The 22,615-nt window shown below is 42.6% G+C and overlaps 1 protein-coding gene across 1 annotated transcript in view; it reads right to left on the reverse strand.

Annotated features, from left to right (window-relative positions):
* FAM204A (family with sequence similarity 204 member A) overlaps window positions 1-17,566 on the reverse strand; it is a 165,462-nt gene extending 147,896 nt beyond the window's left edge. Inside the window, exon 1 of the mRNA XM_050803996.1 lies at window positions 17,563-17,566. The gene's annotated coding sequence lies outside the window, so the exon portion shown is untranslated. The remainder of the gene's footprint in view (window positions 1-17,562) is intronic.
* Window positions 17,567-22,615: the final 5,049 nt, after the last annotated feature.

The following is a 22,615-nucleotide window of genomic DNA, read 5'->3' on the forward strand; positions in this document are numbered from 1 at the left end:
TAAACAAATCATGCAGCCCACATTTTAGAGCGTACTACCTGGGAAAAGCATTGTTTGTTCATAGCAAATATGTAACCACAAAACACATTAAAATGCAGAAAAATCATCTGACCAAACAAAATAACGACAAATCAGCTTGAAACTTGTTGCCATCACAGGATATTAAATACGCTCATCTAGGAAAAAAGATGCATTAGTCACCGACCGAACTGTGCACATAATTAAAGAGGTGGCCGCCCTATGATTTATAGGTTGGATCTTCTAATTACTTAGCTGTAGCAATTAGGATTTTCTTTGTATAACACTTCTTCAGGCCAAAGATGCCTTCTATCGCTCGGGCCAGATTTAGGAGGGCAAATTCTGGCTTCCATCTCATCCCCCAGTGCCACCCTCCAACTGAAGCTGTTCTTAACTGGAGATCTTAAAGGCAAGTCCAATGCTGTGAGGAGGAGATGAGAGGAGAGTCACTGTGATGACTGAATGTGATGTCTCCTGGAAAGACCACTTTGCTTGGGGTCTCTTCTCCGTTTCAGGAGGCCTGTACCCTTGGAGACGTGGAGTTCTGTTTTCATAGAATACAGTAGCTCCCAGACATTTCTTTATTAGAGAAAGATCAGAAGGCTCAGGAGCCAAATAGAAATATATGTCACATTTTTTAGACCTGTGTATTCCATAACAGTATTATTTTTTACAAAGACTTTAGGAGGCCATTGCAGCAGGACCAGGAAGGGGAGCACATCTATTATTTAGCTAATGCATTCCATGTGCAGGGACTCTGCTGGAGTCAAAATGGCAGGGTTCAAATCATGGCTCAGACACTTACTAGCTGTGTGGCATCAGGAGACTTACTTAACCTCTCTGAACTTCAGTTTTCCTATCTGTAAAATGGGACTAACTAGATTATCTACCTCAAAGAGTTTTAAAGATTAAACAAGATAAAACTTTAAAGCAAGCACTTAGCATCGCTGTCAATCACTTAGCAAAGCACTCAATGCATGCATTATTTGTAGTGTATATAATATTTTCAACTCTGTGAATCACTGACTCATCATACAGCAAATATTTGAGTACCTATTGACTGACCCAGAAGGCCATGTTCTTTTTATTACCCTTTCTTTCCCTCCCAGGATGTAAACCATAAACTCCTAGGCACAGGAAAGCCATTTATTATGTTGAATAAGAAAAATTCAACTTTTTGAAGTGTCAAAGCCTTGGATTTAAGCTAGTGTAAATCAGTTTTCAGATATTACAGAGCTCTGGAGAACACACACCCAAATGTTAGCAGAGCAGAGCCATGTGGCTGAAGCTCCTCGCATCAAAGCAGCCTGCTGGGTTACACCGAGATGGCTAAGTGAAAGCTTGGTAGTGCTTTCCAAAGATTCTGTTCAGGGCCTGGGGAGAGAGGATAGACCCTCACTTCAATTCTGCAAACACTGGTGAGTTATGCCATGTGCCCAACTCTGTGCTGGTGTCTGGGACCCGTGGTGTCTGTTCTCAATAGCCTTGGCATGAACATTCAACACTCATTGGCCATGCCAGTGACAAGAGTAAGAGCCAGTGAGAGAAAGAGTAGCTGATGTTGCTTGGTGACATCTAGGGAGGCATCCCAGAGGAGGGAACGTCTGAGCTACTGTTTGCCATGAAAATAAAGATGGAAGAATTTCACGGGGAACCAAAGAAAGCCTCTAATAAGAAGTTTTGAACTAAATAACGAAAGTGATAATCACAGCTACTGTGGATGTAGTCAAACTCAAAATCCATATTAAACTTTTTTTTTTTCATGTGAAGGATCTTATCTTTTAGCTGCTCTGAACGACTTCCCCAGTGTGAAGGAATCTCTTTCAATGAGGCTCAGTTAAATCAAGACAGGACAGTGACTTGCAAGGCATCTCGAACTAGGGAGAACGCCTAACAGGCATTCCGCAAAACATGCTGAATGGAAGGCATGTGCCCACAGAAGGTTCAGCTCCTCCTTTCTTCTACCTAGCCCCAAAGGAACAACTACATTATACCTTGGCATGTTTCCCTTGGCAAAGAGAATTACAAAATGTGTTTTCCTTTCTATTTGTGAAAAAAGCAGTACTCCAGAAGATCATGCTGTTTGAGTTGGCAATATAAGCAAAAGTGGATGCGTTGCCACCAAATAACTTCCCTGGCCATGAAATACCCACCCATCAACTTGCCCTCCAATAAATAGGACCTTTTATCAGTGGAAACAAAATAGTGTTGCCAGCTAGAAAATAGCCCAGTTGGAAATATAACCCTATACCATTTGGTGAGTCCCTGGCTTTGCACTGAAGTGCAACGTGGTGGGAGTGGTGTTTGCTTGTTTCTTTTTCCTTTTTAAATTTCATTAAACAGCATTTACTTGTGACAAAAGTCAAAAGTTTGATGGCAACAATTAGGAAGTGAGCTCCTCTTTCGGTGTGCTAGGGGAAAATACTTCAGCTGAGACAAGACCAGCAGCAAACATCATCCTGAGAAGCAGCTGAAAAACATCCCTCGCAAAACACGTTTGTCCCAGCTCAATACACTGAACATGCGGTGGTCGGAACTCAAGAGGGCTTGTCTTCCTCTGTCCAGGGAAGCCAGTGGGACTCTCGTGCTCATTCTGCCCTCTGGTGGCATCTTTTGTGCAATGCATCGGAAAGGCTACATTATAAGCAGAGATGACTTTCTTCTTCATACGATTTCATGTGATTCTTATCTACAATTACAATGCCCAACTATCTTCTGACCCATAGACTTCAGATTCAGTTTAGTAATCAAATTGACTAAAATCCTGACATGTATTTAATTAAACACGCAATGAGGGTTAAAAATGTGGTCAATGGTCAGCTTTAAGCCAGCTTGGGTGAACTGCACATGAATTATATTAATGAACGAATTCACCTGGTGAGTGAAACCCACTGTACTATGTGTTCAAACCCCGAAACACTGAAACATCAGTGAATTTAATTCATCAAACAACAAATTCATTTTTTAGTAGATTATTGACATGCCGAGGCTAAAATCTATATGACTAAGAATAACAAAATTCATTTGATCAAGCCTGTAATCCCAGCACTTTGGGAGGCCGAGACGGGCGGATCACTAGGTCAGGAGATCGAGACCATCCTGGCTAACACGGCGAAACCCCGTCTCTACTAAAAACACAAAAAATTAGCCGGGCGAGGTGGCGGCGCCTGTAGTCCCAGCTACTCGGGAGGCTGAGGCAGGAGAATGGCGGGAACCCGGGAGGCGGAGCTTGCAGTGAGCTGAGATCTGGCCACTGCACTCCAGCCTGGGTGACAGAGCGAGACTCCGTCTCAAAAAAAAAAAAAAAAAAAATTCATTTGAACGAGAATTAAGCATGACTCGCTTATTATAAAGATACATTAATTAAATCAGTTTTGGCACAAGAATAAAGTTCAGAAACAAACCCACATATTCATGGAAATAATATAGGAGCGATGCATATTTTAAATCAGAGCAGAAGGCACTCACTCGTGATAAGTGGTACTGGGGAAACTGATTATTCTGTGCAAAAATAAATTTAGATCATATGTCAAACTATAGAAAAATAATAACATATCTCAAATGTAATATAGGCCTCGTTTTGAAAACACAAACTTAGACGTTTACAACATAAAAGGAGACTATCTATAATAAATAGGATGCAAAAATACCTAGAAGAAAGCAATAATGGATGTATACAATTATCCTGTATACAACTTTTGTAAGTCACCTTAAACAGTGTCAACAGAAAAGAAGATATTAGCAGCACAAATGTCCAATGAAATCTTAGTATCCAGGCTCTATAAAGATGTCCTAGAAATCTATTTTTAAAGGCAAATAACCCAATAGAAAACAAGAGAAAAAAGCACAAGCAGGAGATTCGTAGAAGAGAGAGCCCAAATGGCCAGTATATTGCATGATTTATAAGGAATGAAGGCAACGCAGATCAAAATCTCAATGAGACAGTATTCAGCTCCCAACATATCACTCATTTAGAAAAATCTGGCAATATCAGATCCAGATGAAAACAAGGATGTGGAGAAAGTGGAAATTTTTCTGAACTGGCACAGTCGCTATTTAATATTTAACAAACTACTAATTAATAATGAATACCTAATCAATTGAACTTTAATAATAATAACTAGTATGTATTAAATAAATATATAATATATAATGAACATCTAGGTAACGTCTATGAAGCTGATAACACACATTCTGTACAGCCAAGCTCTTCCAGGTCTAGAGCATTTTTTGCATATGTGCACCAGGAGATATGCTGGCAATAATGGGATTGATGGGCCACTGTGGTACAGTCAGCCTCAGGTACCCCAGAGCATCTGTCATACTTCTGGCAGAGCTCAGCATGGTGGTTACAAGCATGGGCTTTGGGGGTCACAGAGACCTGGGGGCTCTCACACTTTGTAGTTATGTAACCTCCAGCAATAGCACCATTTCTCTGGGCCTTAGTTTGCTCATTTGACAGTGAGGATAGTGAGGTCTCTGTCCCAAAATCGTTGAGAAATTTAAATGGCAGAGCTATTTTTATGGCCATAAAGTATTTTTGCACAGTGCCTGGCACAGATAAATGGTTGCTATTGTTTTCATTATCATTACTATAATTATCCTCTCTGGGCATTCATACTAATTTATGACTCAGGAGAAATATTTTTTTCTGACTAGGAAGAGAGTTATCAAGAAAGAATGTCCAATGATATATTCTTAGGATAGCAAGATTGGCAGTCAGAGTGTTCAAAGGGTGAAATACCCAGAGGTGTGTAAACAGTTTCACCATTCATTGGATTATAAACCAAAGTCTCACCAACCCCAAGTCATCATTCTCCCAGAGCAGTTATGGTTGGCCCCCTCTCCCTGGCAGTAGAGACTGGTGGGACGTGGTAACTCATCAGACTCTCTCACTCAACTTGACACCCTTGGTTCTGCTTATCAATAACGTACCTGCACTAAGTTTGTGAGGTGTCCCATTTTTCACTAAAGTCCTACCTTGTCGTGATGCCCAACCCCTAACCCAGCCAAGGGGAAGACCAAGAAGTCAGATTTATCTAATGAAGTAGGCTGGCTTGGCATGTGCCTACAGGATTGAGATCTGAAGGGTGAAAACCAGATTTTAAAACAAAATAGCTCAAAGACCTCAGAGGATGCGAAAGCCACACAGAAATAGCATAATGAACTGTACTTTACACTCTAAAGAAATTTCCCTCCAAAACTCACAAATGTATTTATATAAGAAATGGCAAATCAAAGAACTCTTTCACCTGTCTTCACCAGAAAGTTTCCTAGGACATAAACTGAACCTAATCAGATTTTATGTGAGCTGCTTTCTCCAGGTCTCCAAAATGTTCACTATCCCCTTTAAATTACAGTTAAGGGAAATTCCAAATGGAAACATAAAATAAAATTGCTGAGCTTAGCTTCCATGAGGAATTAATCCTTAGCTTGGGTAATGAATAATGGGTGCTAAGACCTATAAATTTCATAACTTTGTCCTTGATATAGTTATTTTCCTTCCTTAAAACCTAAAAATACAACTTCCCTTCCAGCAAGATAGAGACAGAAGATGTCCCTGTAGATGAAAGGTGCTCAAGACAGCTATTCCTCTACAGGGACTGTCTAATGCACTGTTAGCCATTGGTCAGGCCATTGGTCAATTCATTTACGGGACAGTTGGTGGAGTAGGTTGTAAGAGCAGATTGATTAAAAGAATGCAGAATTTGACACGGCATGCCAAATGTAAGAGGGAAATGCCTGACAAGCAAAGAAATCAGTACCAAGTCAAATAACTTTACATATATGCAGATGGGCTGGAATTGTGCCTGTCAGCCATCACTTTGTGGCCTGAATGCTGAAAGGTATTCAGAACCATAGACAAGACTGGGGGAACCAGAACAAATTTAATTCTTCAACAGCCCTGGACAATGCTCACAGCAGCTAGTATCCACATTCCCCCAGGGCCTGGGCTGTGCCAACCTCCACTGCTCTCTGGGTCGGGCTGCAGGCACGCTTCAACACTTACTTGTTCATGCATTTATGCTGCAGTTATTAATAAAGCATCTTCTACATGCAAACAGTAGGTAAGGTACCTGCCATAAGATGCTTTGGCTTAAGAAGGAAGGGAATTTTCAGGACAACTTCAGGGTTTACTTTGAGTTATTTGATCATCCCTCTTTCTAGCCAGGTGAATTTATCTGTCTGCTCTCCGATCTGTTAGTACCAAGTTGCCCAGACCCTAACATGACATCCTACATATTGTAGTCTTAGTGTTCATGTCCCCCACAATTCACAGGCTGAAATCCTCACCTTCAAGGTGATGGCATTAGGAGGTGAGGCCTTTGGGAGGGGATTAGGTCATGAGGGTGGGGCTCTCATGAATGGGATTAGTGTCCTTATCAAAGAGGCCTGAGAGACCCCTCACTCCTTCTACCACATGAGCACGCAGCAGAAAGATGCAGGCTATGAGCCAGGAAGTGAACCCTCACCAGACACCAGATACAAAATCTGCTGGCACCTTAATCTTGAACTTCCCATGTCCAGAGCTGTGAGAAATAAATGACTGTTTATAAGCCACCCAGTCTATGGTACTTTGCTGTAGCAGCCCGAACATATTGCCCTACCAGGGAGCACACTGGGATAACCCAGGGACTTCCACGAAGGCTCGTCAGCCTTCTCCTGGTGAACCACACCTTTCCCTGACTTCCAGGCTCCATCCAGAATCCTGCCTGCTTTACTACCCAGCAGATGCCCATAGATTTCTTAATTCTGCTGCTGCCAAACTGGCACCTGTTGTCTGCAAACCTTTCTCGATGCCATGTGGGCATCATGTTCAGAGTCTTTTCCTGTCAGTATAGGTGGAGTTTTCTGGAAGCTGCTGCAGTAATGGAGTTTGGGCTGCAAGATGTTTATAGGGGATCCACACATGTAGAAGGAAGGAGGAATCTGGGATTGGGCAGAGGGAGAAGTCTGCCAATACGGCGCGGAGCTCTAGATGAATGTGGCCTGTCAGAGTTGTCCCCCGTTTAGGCAAAATGGCCAGGACTTCATCCTCCATCCTCGCTCAGTCATGGGATGTGGGTTCCTCTAAGGGAGGGTGTGACCCTGGGCAAGGCGGCTATCTACAGCTGAGGAGGTTGCCTCCCGATCCCACTCCCTATTTGCGGTTCTGGGGGGTGTGTCTTCAAGTCTCACACCTATTATCTTCAGTACAGACCCCTGCTGACTTTGACCTCACACATTTGTCTGCCTAGGGTTCCAATCTGCTTCTGTCATTGTTCATAGACTCTCTTGACTTCTGGCATAGAAGACAACTCAGCTTCCTAGAACTTATGATTGTCACGCTAACGCCTGGGAGACACAGATACTGGGAAGCTCTGCTGTCAACCCCACTGCCCAGATGTGGTCCAGTTACACCCCTTCCCCTCATGCACGCCCCTAACCGCCCCCGCTACTATGCCATCCTATGAACAGTCCTGCCTGTACTATGGGTCTGTTTCTCGCTGATCTTCCTGAAGAACTCCCAGTGGAAAAAAAATGAAAAAAGGAGATGGGAAGAGAGATCACTTCCAGGGCAGGAAGCCAAGTTAGACTCATCTAAATGCATGGTTACAACCACAGGGCAGACCTATTGTGGGGCTGTATTAGTCCATTCTCACACTGCTATACAGAACTTCCCTGAGACTGGGTAATTTATACAGGAAAGAGATTTAATTGACTCACAGTTCTGCAGAGCTGGGGAAGCCTCAGGAAACCTACAGTCATGGCAGAAGGGGAAGCAGGCACCTTCTTTACAAGGTGGCAGGAGAGAGAAGAGAAAGCAAAGGGGAAGAGCCCCCTATAAAACTATCAGATTATCTGGGTGCAGTGGCTCACACCTGTAATTCCAGCACTTTGGGAGTGTGAGACAGGTGGATTGCCTGAATTCAGGAGTTTGAGACCAGTCTGAACAACATGGTGAAACGCTGTCTCTACTAAAAATACAAAACTTAGCCGGGCTTGATGGCAGGTGCCTGTAATTCCAACTAAGAAGGAGGCTGAGGCAGGAGAATCACTTGAACCTGGGAGGCAGAAGTTGTAGTGAGCTGAGATGGTGCACTGCATTCCAGCCTGGGCGGCAGAGTGAGACTCTGTCTCAAAAGAAAAAAAAAAAAGCAAACAAAACCATCAGATCTCGTGAGCACTCACTCACTATCACGAGAACAGCATGGGGGAACCACCTCCATGATCCAATCACCTCCCTCCCTCGACACATGGGGATTACAGGTCCCTCCCTTGATGCGTGAGAATTACAAGTCAAGGTGAGATTTGGGCGGGGACGCAGAGCTGAACCATATCAGGGGTAAACAGTGAGAGGAAGAGAATTGGGTTCTATGTTCCAATATCTGCAAAATGGTTTTAACTCCTTGTGAGTGATGCCAAAAGAAACCATTTTAGCTAGGACATTCAGGGGACCTAGGATCTATTTTAAGCTCTAGAGGCCATGGAAAATCATTTGAGGGCTAATTTCTTGAGTGTTTGGTAAGTCCTTACTGGAGTAAGAACTGCTCTTCCTCAAATATCATTTGTATTTCTCAGCTAAGAACTAACCCTCAGGCAGAGATCCTTTACCTCTGCCAGCTTTTCTCTTTCCCCTCTCAGATTGCTGTCCTCTGGTTCCATCATGACTTGCATTACTTCTGCCTTTGTACATAGACTATTTTCCCACCTTCAATTTTCCTCCCTGCCTCAAAAGAAAGAAAGAAGAAAAAAGGAAAGGAAAGAAAGAGAGAGAGAAAGAGGAAGGGAAGCAGGGAGGGAGGGAGGGAGGGAAGGAGGAAGGAAGGAAGGAAGGAAGGAAGGAAGGAAGGAAGGAAGGAAGGAAGGAAGGAAGGAAGGAAGGAAAAAATCACTTCCCCCTGATAACCTTCTTTGATTAGCATCTCCTAACCCTCATTATGAGTTGACTCTGCTTGTTTCCAGGATTAGGTCTAATGGCATTGTAGAAGATTTCAAAGGATTGCACAAACTATTATTTTTATTGTATCAGTTCCTTTTTAAAATCAATTAAGCAGCAAATAAGACTGGAGGACGTTTTAGTGCCATTAGGGATAGTTTGGGTTGTTGCTTTTTGCTTTCTATATACTGGATTTCTTGTAATGAGACTTGGCCTGGTGGTTATTTGCATGAGGGTATTTGCTGAACATCTGCAATTGTTTCTAGCAGGGAATCTATATGAAATTGGTCTGTTTCAATCACAATCAAAAGACCCCATCGTGATATAACAAGATTTCCTGTAAACCTATATAGGTTGTATTAAAATGCTATCCCTCATTAGGGACCTCTAGTACAAAAAGGTGCCAGTGTGTTTCAAACACTTGTTCCTCATCTGAGTGCAGCCTTCTCAACCACGTGGTAGATATTCAGGGTGATGACCATGCCCTCAATAAACAGCAGCATCAACAAACACACATTGGACCTCCACTCCATGCCAGTCACTGGATCAGGGGCTTATATGGACTAATTTAATCCCTCCAGTGATTCCAGGAGAAAACTGAGATAAGTGGGTTTCAAAACTTTGTCCAAGGTCAAACAGGTGATGAGATTTGTTAGAAATCTGGATCCAGATTTTCTTTCCAAATCCTACTGCTTTTTCTCCAAGTACTCTGTTACCAGCCCATGACAGGATCAGCGCAGGTCTCTGAAACCCAACAACTCAAAGTTGGCTAACCACAGCTCCCATCCCCCAGGAAGTCAGGATGTAAAGACATTTTCCTAAACAGCCAAAAATTAAGGGAATGCCATCCTCCCTAATGCAAAAAGGCTGTGTTGAGCAAGGGTATCTGCCATGCGCTGTAGCTTTTCTCTGCATTATACATTACATGTTCCTGGTCTCCTGCTGCCACACCCATGTCAGGTCACAGGTCACACCAGATAAAATAAAGAGCAGCATCAGGAACACCACACAATCTGCTTGGGTCTTGGATCGGAGCTTTCAGGAAACCCACAGCAACCTGTCTCTAGGTGAGTCCTGGCAAGTAATCAGCACATTGCCTCTTGAAACTCGTTCAATTAGCAGATGGGCCTTTACCTAAAGTGACTATTAGTAAGAAGGACAGGCGTTGTTTCATCAAATTGTCTCCTTGGGATGTGTTATATTTAGTGCCATGCAATCACCCAGATTTTCTCTTACTACAAAAAAAAAAAAAAAAAAAATCCTAAGCAAAATAAGGGTGAAGTACGCCTCTTCCCCGCCCACCTAATGTATGATGGAATGAAAATGCAGGTCGTGAATAAAAATCCAGCCCCTGCCTAACGTATTTCCCTGTGGGGGAGCTGTGGCTTAGCGGCTCTGCCACTGCATAGGCAAAAATGCAGTTTGTCTCTTTTGTCAGTCTGGAGATAAAATCCTATTCTTTGTAATCCCTGAAGAAACAAATCAAATAAACTCGGGCTGAGCTAACCATTTTCAATCCATCAAAGCAATCAAATTCTGTTTACCCGAATCACAATGATTTCTAAAATGTTATTAAAAAGTAAAATGGAGTTTAACTATTCCAAAAAACCGAAAATGATGTGCAAACACAAAAGGGATAAGATTTCTGTAATTATGTAGACATAAAGTCGGTGCCATCATTTGTGCCACAATACATTGTAGCTATGGCATGTAAAGATAAAAAGCCCTTTGTCTAACACCGCTGCTGCAAGTGATGCAAAAACATAATTAATGTAAGAAGTCTTCAAAGGGGTGACTATTCATTTCGTTAGTTTTATTGCTCTTTCGGGCAAACAATGGTTTTATAATTTAATAAACCAATTAACTGATTATGTCTCACCCAAAATATTTGTATATCACCCATTCTATCATCTCAAAAGTCCTCATCCCATTTCTTACCCTGACAGTGTTGTTGTAAATGTGTCTAATTAGGATATTTGGCAAATGGGTGGCTGGCAGGTTATTTCGAAGCAAATTCTTTGGGATTTTGTCTCGAAGTGCTTTTGCAAACATTCGCAACGACAACAGAGAGCCTTCTCTTTCGGTGTCATTAAAAGTTCAGATACCATATTATCATGACTGTTTAGAGCCACTTTGAAAGAATGATTGTGGACCTGTCTCTTTATTATAATTCCTTAACTATTCTGCAGGGGGGACTATGCAGTCCCTAAGCGTAGCGTAGAGCCTTATCACCTCTCAAAATTGCTTCTTCTGTTCAGTCAAGAGTCATTCTATGGACTGCAGGCACCTATCGCTGGCTGTATTATAACAGTGATGCTCACCACATTGCAGCTGATGAATCCGCAGCATTTCCATTACAGCCCTCCATTATCGAGGACAGAAAAGCCGGCTGGGAAAAAATGCACCCAAGAATAAAACTTGACATCCTGGCAAACGAAAGAAAGTTTCAACCTAGGCACATTCTTTCAGCACTTTGAAATGTGAAATTGTCATGACAGGTTTTCAGTAGCAAGAATATATGTCAACAAAAGCATAGAAATGGAGTCATTTAAGAGGATTTGCTGGGACTCTCGGTCAAAGGTGCTTTTATTACAGGTACAAATGCACTCCCTGCTCTAGTCCCCAAAAGTGACTGACGATCTTAAGCGGGGACTTTACCTACTACTGTTGCATAGTGAATGTTATTCTAACCTGTAAGCTGTTGGTTTTATCTTTTCAGCAATGCGTTCATTCACTTGTTCATGGAACCAAAAATCAAGAGCCTCCCACCCACCCATCATGAACTAGACGGGGTCCCTGCCTTCACGGAGGACATCGTCAAGGGAGAATAATCACAGGCACAATATAGATGCAATGGGTGCAATGAGAGGGGCAATCCATGGCCCTGTAAGACACACAGGAGAGCACTTAGATCAAGAGGATCAGGGAAGCCCTTTTCTGCAGGAGGTGATGCATAAGCTCCTGGCATTCAGGAGTGGAGTTAGCCAAGTAACTGAGCGAGGGACAGAGTGTGGTGGTTGCTCAAAGGTGCAGTGGTGAAAGAAAATGCCCATTCAGGATCCCAGGAACCCTTTATCATGACAGGAGCCTGGACCACAAGGCAGAGGGGTAGAAGAGGGAATCACAGGGTGGACGAGCCCATGCTGCTCAGGGTTGGGGTCATAATGAGGAATTTGAACTTCATCCCAAGAGGAACATGGGGCTACTGAAGGTTTGCAGCAGAGGAGTCAGGTGATCAGATTTGCATTCTAGAAATAAACACCTACACTTTCAAAGAACTCATCTTTCCTATACTCCACCTCCCAAAAAAGTCCTAATGGTTTATGGTTAGTATGTGACATATGGTTTATTTTCCCTGTGAAAAATAACACTGAGTTATTAGTACCAATCTTTCCAAAGACACAGTGGGGTGCCAACCTCCCGGGTTACCATGTATTCATTCGGTGCCTAGATTTCACTGGAGTCTATACGAAGGATCTTTCCTCAAGCTGGGGAGAGAAAACATAAACCCCAATAACACCCAGATAAAAACAAGATCCCTGATGTCCCACACGATGAAAGGACAGACAAGATATTCTGAACATTAGAGCGATGGCTTTCTGTGGACTGGGGTGTCCGGAGAAGGTTCATGGAGGTGGCATATCCTGAGATGGGCAGGAGAAATGACCTGAGCACAGGGCGAGGTGGGAATGATCATGACAACACAGAGAAGCAGTTGAGCTGTCTCATCCTAGTGAGTGATAACAGCAAGAGGAGAAAGTCGAAAGGAGGGTGCAAGCATGTCAGATGCAAAGCATAGGGTTTTGATCTCCACCTTGTGGATGAGTAAGTAGGGTGATGACATCATTGCCACTACCAACACCACAGGGTATGGTGTGTATAGGGCACTTATCTTCACTGCTTTGAGCTGAGACTCAATCCTAGGTCTTCTGATTCTGAACTCTGTTCCTTTCTACTGTACCTTACTGCCTTTCCAAGACTGCCAGAAGAGAGAGAGAGAGGGATGACAGGTGACACGGATAGCATGGATGCTCCTTGAGGAGGATATGCTTGAACAGGATGTCAAGGACCAGAGGGAATTTAGCATATTGTACAAGACCCTTCGTGACCTGGTCCTAACAATGTCTCCAGCTTTTCTCTCCCTCAAGCTCCCTGAACGCAAGAAATCCTGAAACACTTGTAGTCCTCCCTCCTGGCTCCATGCCTCTTTATGTGCCACCCCTGCCTACCCAGGAAACCCTTCCTCGTCCTCTGAGACCCAGGTGGCACCTTCTCTGGGAAGCCCTGCACAGCTATCCCTCTGCCCACCCCAGGCCAGCCTGGGAATCGCTCACATAGAACTTTGTGTTATTGACCACTCATTCACCTGTCCTTGACAACCTCTGGTCTAGGAACTTTTTGGCTAAGCACAGGGGTTATGAGCTAGGCCTCTGGTTTGATTTCGCAAGCCCTTCTAAGATAGCACCAGAATGTAGCAGCAGCTCCATCGCCATTGGAGGAATGTAAGGCTGGATGAATGAACTCAGGGAGAAAAGGCTCTCTCATAGAACCTGCCAAACCCAGTGGTGCAGAAAAGACTGCTGAGGAAATTATATTTTCCAAGCTCCAGAAAGTGACAGTGGCTATCAGAAGAATGTTTACTTCGAGGCTGCTGCTGCTTAAAACAGACCTTTTGGCTGTATCACACTGCCTCTACACAATCATTCAATGCAGACACTGAAAAAGAAAAAAAAAAAAGTCAATTCCAAGAGGGGAAAAGTCAACTCAAGGAGTTGTTTGATTTCTTTGGTCTTCCAACTCAATCAAAAAGGTCACTCTTACAGCCCTGTGTAAATATAACCTGGGTCTGAGTGTCTCGAATCATGTGACAATGTTATCTCATTAATTTCTTCAAAGTAAGTAACAAGTATGGCTGAGTAAGATAACAAGCATTACCCAAGGGACTAGGCCAGTGATTCTCAAATTTCAGGGCACATCTCAATCACCTGGAGGGTTTATTACAACACTGGCTGCGGGGCCCCGCCTCCAGAGTTTCTAATTCAGTAGGTCCAGGATAGGGCTCTTGAAGATGCATTTCTTCTGTTATTTTTTTTTTTTTTTCAGTGAATACACAAGTTCCTATGCGATGTTGACGTTGCTGGTCTGGGGACTGCACTTTGAAAATCACTGCCTTTGGACTGTTGATGATAACCTTGCATTAAGAACTCTTTTATCAGTTTTTTTTTTTTTTTTGATAGAGAGAGGGTGGTGAGGAGGGGCAGGAGTGGGGGAGAAGGCTCACTTTGTTGCCCAAGCTAGTCTCGAACTCCTGACTTCCAGTGATCATCCCACCTTGGCCTTCCAAAGTGCTGGGATTACAGGCATGAGCCCACCGAGCCCGGCCTCATTTATCAGCTCTCAGACACTTGGTGCCAGATTGATTTGCTTCGGCTGAGCAAATACCGAGGTAGCAAAATAAAGTGAAATCAGACATGCTCACCTGGCCTGAATTGTTTCTCCTGTAGTTCAAGATGGGAGTGGCCACTTGCCAGCTCCAATCAGACCACAGGGCCAGAAAAGGCCAGGTCTGGGGGTATTATTTTTTCAAACAAGAATCCCTGATATCAACTGCATGCAAATTACTCCAGCTCTCCCTTGAGACAGCCATGGTAGGGATTTGAAAAGGAAGTCAAAGGAAAATTGAGTTCTGACTCAGATTTCACCAAAATGGGTTTTCAAATCAAATCAGATAAAGCCTCTAGGTGCATGGGATTCGTTTGCCCCTACCCAAATATGACCTCTCGTATTAAGAAGGGAGGAAAATGCTTGAAAAACCTCTTCAACATCAAATAGCAACTTAAGAGCATTTTCTGGTGATTTAAACGTAAATGAATCAGAAACATCTGGATTAGATTTTACTCAAATGCTACACAATCTAAATAATTAAGGTGGGAGAGGAAGCACTTGGCAAACTGCCGTTTGGGTTTAATCAGGTCTGGAGCACTTGAAAATGGGTCTGAGGTGTTGATGAGCTCCAGGTAAGGCCCTCAGACAGAGCTTTTCTACTTTGAAAGCTCAAAAGCCACACAAATCACCTTCCCTTCTCCCAGGACTCCTGGAGGACCCCACTGGGACAGCTCATTCACAATGTGATGCTCCAGACAAAGTTGGATGCCTGATGACCAAGTGGGCGGCATCGTGAAGTGCACACATCAGCCTGAGCACAGCGGACAAGAGTCTGTGCTTGTCAGGATAATGCAGCCAGCTGTGGCCACACACGAGTCCTGACGTCTCGATGGCTTTACACAGCTAAGTCCATTTCTTACTCATGCCATCTAGGTTGGATGACTCTGAGGTACATCTCTCCTCCACACAGTCACTCAGGAATCCAGGCTGCTTCCAGCTCGTGATTCTGCAATGCATCATACTATGCATTTCTCCATGGTTACTGCTGAGGGGGAAAAGAGGGACAGAAGGATAAAATGCCCAGTTTTGCATCTCAATTCTGTCATTAAAGAGCTGTGAAGCATTCTGCAGACATTTGACCTCTCTAAGCTTCCATTCATTTCTTCCCCTATAAAATGAGATTCATAATGGTACCCTCTCATAGGGTACATGTGAAAATCAAATGAGATTTGTCACTGGACCCCTGCTACTCCAAGTGAGGGCTGCTGATCCGTAGCATTGGCACCACCTGGAACCTTACAAGAACCTTGGACCCTCAGGCCCCACCCCAGATCTACTGAATCAGAATCTGCATTTTAATCAGCTCCCTGGAGATTGATGTGCATGTCACAGTTTGAGAACACCACAAGGAAGCCTCCAGCACACAGTACATGCTCAGTGAGCATTAGTCGTGTTATTATCATCTAAACTCCAGCTGCCTTTCCAGGCCTGAAAATCACTGAGTCAATTAGCAACTCACAATCAGCAGGGGCATTGGGGGAGATTAGCAGGTTTAGGGTCTGGCTTCTCATCATGTGAAACAGTGACACTTCCTACTGATGCCCTTTCATGAAAGGGCGGAGAAGGGGTTGTTATTTTAACTGACAAATCAAAGCAAGTCAGGACTAAGACTGCGATCATTTGATCCTCATTATCCCAAGGAATTTCAGCCCATATGGCATGCTGCCCTCATCATTACACGCTGATCACAGACCCTGTACATTACCTGGGACCAGCCCAGAAACATAAAAGGTAGGGAACGGACCCAGATTTCTAGACAGGCTGTCACGGAAAATTTCCCTCCTTGGGGGGCTGCAGAGGGGAGGATTAGGACCAGTGTCAAGTAAACCATTACCCCTCCTGGTAAAACACATTTCCATGGTCGGCCCAGCTGTCGAGCTCACTTAGTTTATGGTGCTCGTGTCCTGGGATGTGGAGGGATTCTTTTGGCTGGCTGTCTGCATGCCTAATTTCCGTGCCTACGCCAAATAGTCATCCAGAAAGTGCCCTCTGCAAAATGACTAAACTCATATCAAGTGTCTCTCCCCAGTCCCATTCCCCTGCCTCCACCACCCTCCACAAAGGCCCTGTCTGTGACACATGACACTTGAGTGCTTTCTCTTGGTAATGGATCATACAACTTCTGAAGCTCAATTTCCTTTCCTCCTCAACACGGTGTCACCTCAACCACATTGATCAATATGAAGGAGAGTAATGCTCATAGCAGCTTGCAGCCTGCCCCCTCTCTCCCTCCCTCCTCCCCTCTGCTCCTTCTCCTTCCTCCCTCTCTTACACACACACACACACACACAAACACACACACCCACACACACGCAAAATACTTAGAAGATTAAAGAAAGCTGTTAAGCTAATCTGGTGCATCTAAATGGGCAATATATATTGAATCCATGCTCCATTGATCATAATTATTGCAGGGCCCTTTATCAAGTAGCCATCTTAAACCATTATTTAGAGATCATTTTGCTTTCCATTACTGTCACTATATTGCAAAATTCGCTGGGAATTGGATGCCTGGTGATAGAGGCATGTGCACAGCATTAGCCAGGAATCTGCCCATGTCATCCAGTCGTGTTTCCACACAGAAAGACTTAGCGCCACAGTCAGTGAACTTTTGAAGAGCCACCCCCGGCAACCGCTTTATGGTAGAAAAATAAATCCTCCACCCGGGTCTGATTTTCCACCTTGCCTCTGCAAACAATATCACCATTATTCTTGCCTTACGATAATCCCCAGTAAGACCCTCAACATACAAAGCCCCCGACTCACACTGGGCATTTGCAGATGAAGTGCAGTTGTTGCAAAGTGCCTGAATAAAGGCATCTGTCCTGTGGGAAAGAAAACAAGGGCACCTTATCTGGAATGCCCTGGTCCCCTGAAAGGGAACTTTTATGCCAAAACAATGGCTCCCTTTTTTCCCCATCCTAAGGATGCCCTGTTCTACCTCAGTACCATCTCTTCTCCATCCATCCGCTATTCCCAGAGAAGGAGACATTGGTACTTCTCAACAGCAATGAGATGAGTGCCAGAGTGTGGTGGTTAAAGCCATTGACTCAGTCATCAGAGCCGGGCTCAAACCCAGACTTGACCACCTGCTCTCGGCAGAGCCTCAGGCAATCCATTTACTCTCTGCCAGGCTCCAATATTCCTTCTGTGGAAATAGGAATTAAGATAATTACAAACCCCCAAGTCATACGGCAGTTGCATGGTTCTGATCCGGTGCGCAGTGAGTGCTCTGTATAAGTTAGCTATTATTACTGACACCTCCGGCAGTGCTTCTCAAATGTTAACATGCACCAGAATCATCCCAACTGCCATCCCCACCCCTGGAGTTTCTGATCCAGCAGGTCTTGGGTGGAGCCTGAGATTTTACATTTCTAACAAGTTCCCAGGTGATGCTAATGGTCTGCGGCCGTACTTTGAGAGTCCCTGCTCTATGGAACTGAGAAGTAAACAGACTTGACTTCCCTGCTTGGATCAATGGCCAAAAAAAAAAAAAAAAAAAAAACAGTGAATGAAACAGACTGAAGCCTGTCCTGTTGTCAAAGAAATATCGTAAGATTTAGAGTCAGACTCACCTGAATCTGCGTCCTGGCTCTACCACTTACTAGCTCTGTGATTTTAAACAACTTCCTTAACTTCTTGGGGCTTCTTTTCTCATCTGAAGGTTTTCTGTACTTCAGGGAGTTGTTATTGGAAATTAAATTAGATCACTTGTAGGAAATACCAAAACAGTTGCTGGTATGTGATAGATAAAAAATTGTAATCATTAACAATAATATTACTTTGTATCATATGAAATTATTGATAGTTGACAATATTTTATCTGCCAAAAATGGCAGTTTTATACAGACTGACCTAATAATGATAATAACAATTATGGCAATATCACAGAGCAGACTTTAGCCACTCCAGTTTTGCCAAATAACTAGCTGCCGGACTCTTCTAAAGCAAAGTTTAGGACATCATTCAGTTAAATTGCAGCATCATTTTAGCTACCATGTTTGTCGACCTGGATGCCTGATTTATCCCCATTTCCCCAACACACATTCACACTGTTCTGATTTGCTAGGGCATAGGTCCTGGTTTTTTGGTTTTTAGGAGCTCCTCCAAATGACCCCAGTGAGCGGCGCAGGTGTTAACTTTGGAGACCCATGTTCTGTGTGGTTTCTTTGGTGCTTGCTGGCCACAACTGAATGACAGCACCTGCCTCTGTCCAGCATCCTTCTTTCTCTTTGGTGGTTTCTGATTTGCTAAGAGCTGGGAAACGAAATAATGTAACTTTCCTAGCTTCTCTTTGTGTCTCCATTTTTTTAGTAAAATTACTAGTAATATAATAGATGGCCAACAATGTTGAATTGAAAATAATTGTTAAGTAGGGCAATGGAAAAACACATTATCATCTTGATAGGTTCTGAAAGGACATTTGATAAACATTCGTGTTCAGAAAAACTCTTGGTAAATGAAGAATGTAAGCTACTCATAGGCATGACGGATGTGTGGATGTGTGTATATGTGTATGTATACATACACACACCTACATACACACATAATTTTTTAAACCAATAGCTGCATCATGCATAAAACATGGAAAACACTTCCATTAAAATCCAGGGATGAAACAAGGATATCTACTTATTATGACTGTTTAACATTGTTCTAGAAGTACCAGCTTATACAATAGTAAAGAACATGAAATAACAGGGATAAATGTTGGAAAATTCAGAGAAAAATCATCATCTTTTTTTTTTTTTTTTTTTTTTTTGAGACAGGGTCTTTCTCTGTCACCCAAGCTAGAGTGCAGTAGTATTATCATGGCTCATTGCAGCCTCGAACTCCTAATCTCAAACAATCCTCCTGATCCAGCCCCCCACGTGCTGGGATTACAGATGTGAGCCACTGCACCCAGCCTCATCATCATTTTTAGATGATCTAGCTGTCTGCTTGCAAAACTTATGAGGAAATATTAGAAATTAATAAGAAGCTTCAATGAGGTAGGTGGTTATAAAATCAACACACAAAAATTAATAACACGTCTATAACCATTTAGAAAATACATGCTTCGTAAGAGCCATAAAAAGTTAATGCCTAGACACAACTTCTCAATAAATGACTAAAGCCCACATAAGAACCACAAAACTACTCAGGAATACAAAGGGATATTTGAATGATTGTAAAAAAAAAAAAAAATTATGTCCTATGTTGAGAAGATCTGGTATTTAAAAGATGTTAATACTGACAAATCATGCTGTGAATTGAATGTAATCTCAATTAAGATTCCAATATATTTTTTTCAGACTTGACGAGAGTTTATCTGAAGACTGTATATGTGAGAATAACCAGAGAAAATGGGAGAAAAACGAAGACTAACAAGAGGGCATTTGCCTTCCCAACTCTTAAAATATATTAAAACTTTGATAATTAAAACTGAATCCAAAAAAGACAGATTAAATAGAGTAGGAAACTCAGAAGCAGACCCAAGCGTATAAGAAATTTTGATATAGCTACCATCCCCACCTGAGATTTCAAATCAAGCAGGAAAGCTAAAACTATTCTATAAAGAATCTAGGGAAAAAAAACTCAGACAAAGTATGCCGACATAAATTTCATGTGCATTAAAAAAATTAATATAAAAGTGCTAACAAAAGATATATAAGCATTTATGTAATATTTTATGGGAATTGCTTTTTAAGAATGACACCAAAGCAAAATTTATAAAATTCAAAATTTAAACTCTTAAATGAAAAAAGAAACCACAAAGTTAAAAGGCAAATAGTCTGGAAAACATATTTTCAATAAACATGATATTCAAGGAGTTGGTGTGCTTAAAGACATGTCTTTAATAACTTAAAGACATATTAAATTCTACAAGAAATATACATATGGAAAATCCAATAAAAATTTTGATAAAGGACATGAACAAAATACTCATAAATGAAGAAACATAGTCAATAACCACATACAAATGTTCAAGATCATGAGTAATCAAAGAAATAAAAGCTTAAACATAATGGTCCCTCCTACTTACTTCTTTTATTATAAGATCTTTTTAAAAATTATGGCCAGAATTGCCAAAAATGTGAAGCAACACACAGGCATTCTCATATATTGCAGGTAGGAATGTAAGTTAAGATGGTCTTTCGGAGGGAAATTTGGAAGTATCTAAAGCCTGAGACTTGGACCCAGTAAATACACTTCTGGGATATATCTGAGGAAATAATTAAGCAAATGCACATGGAGAGTATAAGGATGATCTTTGCAGCATTATTTATAGTAGCAAAATACCGGAATATTAGTCAAAAATTATGGCAACGGCCTACATGTATTTAAATGCAAACAGATATAGGAGAGCCTTGGTTGTACAAACTTCAGTGTATGTCATTGATAACATGGAGAGCGTCTTGAAACAAGATCGCTGGCGCCACCCCAACTAAATTTCTGATTTAGTAAGCCTGAGATGGGGCTCTAGAATGTGCATTTCTTTTTTTACTTTCTTTCTTTCTTTTTTTTTTTTTTTTTTTTTTTTTTGAGATAGAGTCTCATTCTGTCGCCCGGGCTGGAGTGCAGTGGCACGATCTCGGCTCACTGCAAGCTCCGCCTCCCGGGTTCACGCCATTCTCCTGCCTCAGCCTCCCGAGTAGCTGGGACTACAGGCGCCCGCCACCTCGCCCGGCTAGTTTTTTGTATTTTTTAGTAGAGACGTGGTTTCACCGTGCTAGCCAGGATGGTCTTGATCTCCTGACCTCGTGATCCACCCGACTCGGCCCCCCAAAGGACTGGGATTACAGGCGTGAGCCACGGCGCCCAGCCTAGAATGTGTATTTCTAAGAGATGCCTAGGTGATGGTGATGCTGATGCTCCACGCATCACACTTTGAGAGCCCCTGTGACACAGCACTGCTTAGTGAGAAGAGCAAATTACGGCAGACACAGTAGGATCGTTTCTCTATATATGTAACTTACATATGCATAGACAAAAATTCTCAAGGATAAGCCCTAAAATATTAACAATGGTTATTTCGAAGCATCAAGATTATGGTTTAAATCTTTAAATTTTTTATGCTCAACATGAATTATTTATACAAATTTAATTAATCAGCCATTTCTTCTTCTAATAAGGGAATTTTATGAATCCCACGTGTGCATGAGATCTCTCAAGCTGCCTCTTTCTTGCCCTGAATTATCTGGGCCAAGACTCAAAACTTCAAGGTTTGTTATTACTAATATATCTTAACAGTATTAAGATGTAACTCACATACCATGCAATTTGCCCAATTAAAGTGTCTACTTCAACGGCTTTTAGAATATTCACGGAGTTGAACGACCATCACAAGAATCAATTCTAGAACATTTTATAACCCCAAAAAGAAAGCTTACCCCCCATTTTCCCCCAAAGCTCTCCCCAAGCCCGTGGCAACCATTAATCAACTTCCTGTTTCTCTGGATTTGCAGGGTCTGAACATTTCATACAAATGGAATCAGACAATATGTGGTCTTTTACGACTGGCTCCTTTAACTTAGCACATAGTTTTCATACAATGCGCCTGTCCTTAAGAGGTTCAGTTTGCTCTGTGTACCATCCCTCCCCATATCCTGCGTAGTTTTAGACTTTAGCTCGGTTCTCAGTGCTACCTTGGACTAGTTGAATTTTGAGACACAACTCACTTCTTGATTGACACGGTAATGATGCACTGTAACTCTGGTAAGAGGGCAGTCCAGGGCCTTACCACTAACTCACTCTAGGACCCCAAGCCCGCCGCTTGCTTGTTCTAGATCCTTGTTTCAGGCAACACAAGTGGCAGAGTTGCTGGAAAACTCAATGAAATAATGCACATCCTGCTCAGAGTAGTGCCTGCTACCAACAAATGCTCAACACACGTCAGCTGTTGGCATTATTAGAAGAGTTCATTGAATGTCAATACCTGGCAGTTTCTTTATCACGAAGCCCTGATATGGCCACTGGAGCTCTAATACGCCTAGAGTAGATATGGCGACATCTTGTCTTATGAAAATATCCTGCCTCCTTCTTGGAGGGATGAGGAGAAGACTTCAGTCTGATTCTCACCCACAGTTGCCTCCTGCTGAGATGAGCTCTCAGGGAGGGTGCTGGGAGGTTATTAGATCAGACACAAGGAAAAACCACAATAATAACAATCACAATGCCAACAAAAGTATATGTTAGAATGAACTCCGTATACATACACTTCTTTCCAAGAGCTGTCTGAAGATGTTACTC

Source organism: Macaca thibetana, chromosome 9 (genome assembly GCF_024542745.1).
Source record: "Macaca thibetana thibetana isolate TM-01 chromosome 9, ASM2454274v1, whole genome shotgun sequence".
In the NCBI taxonomy this organism is placed as follows: domain Eukaryota; kingdom Metazoa; phylum Chordata; class Mammalia; order Primates; family Cercopithecidae; genus Macaca; species Macaca thibetana.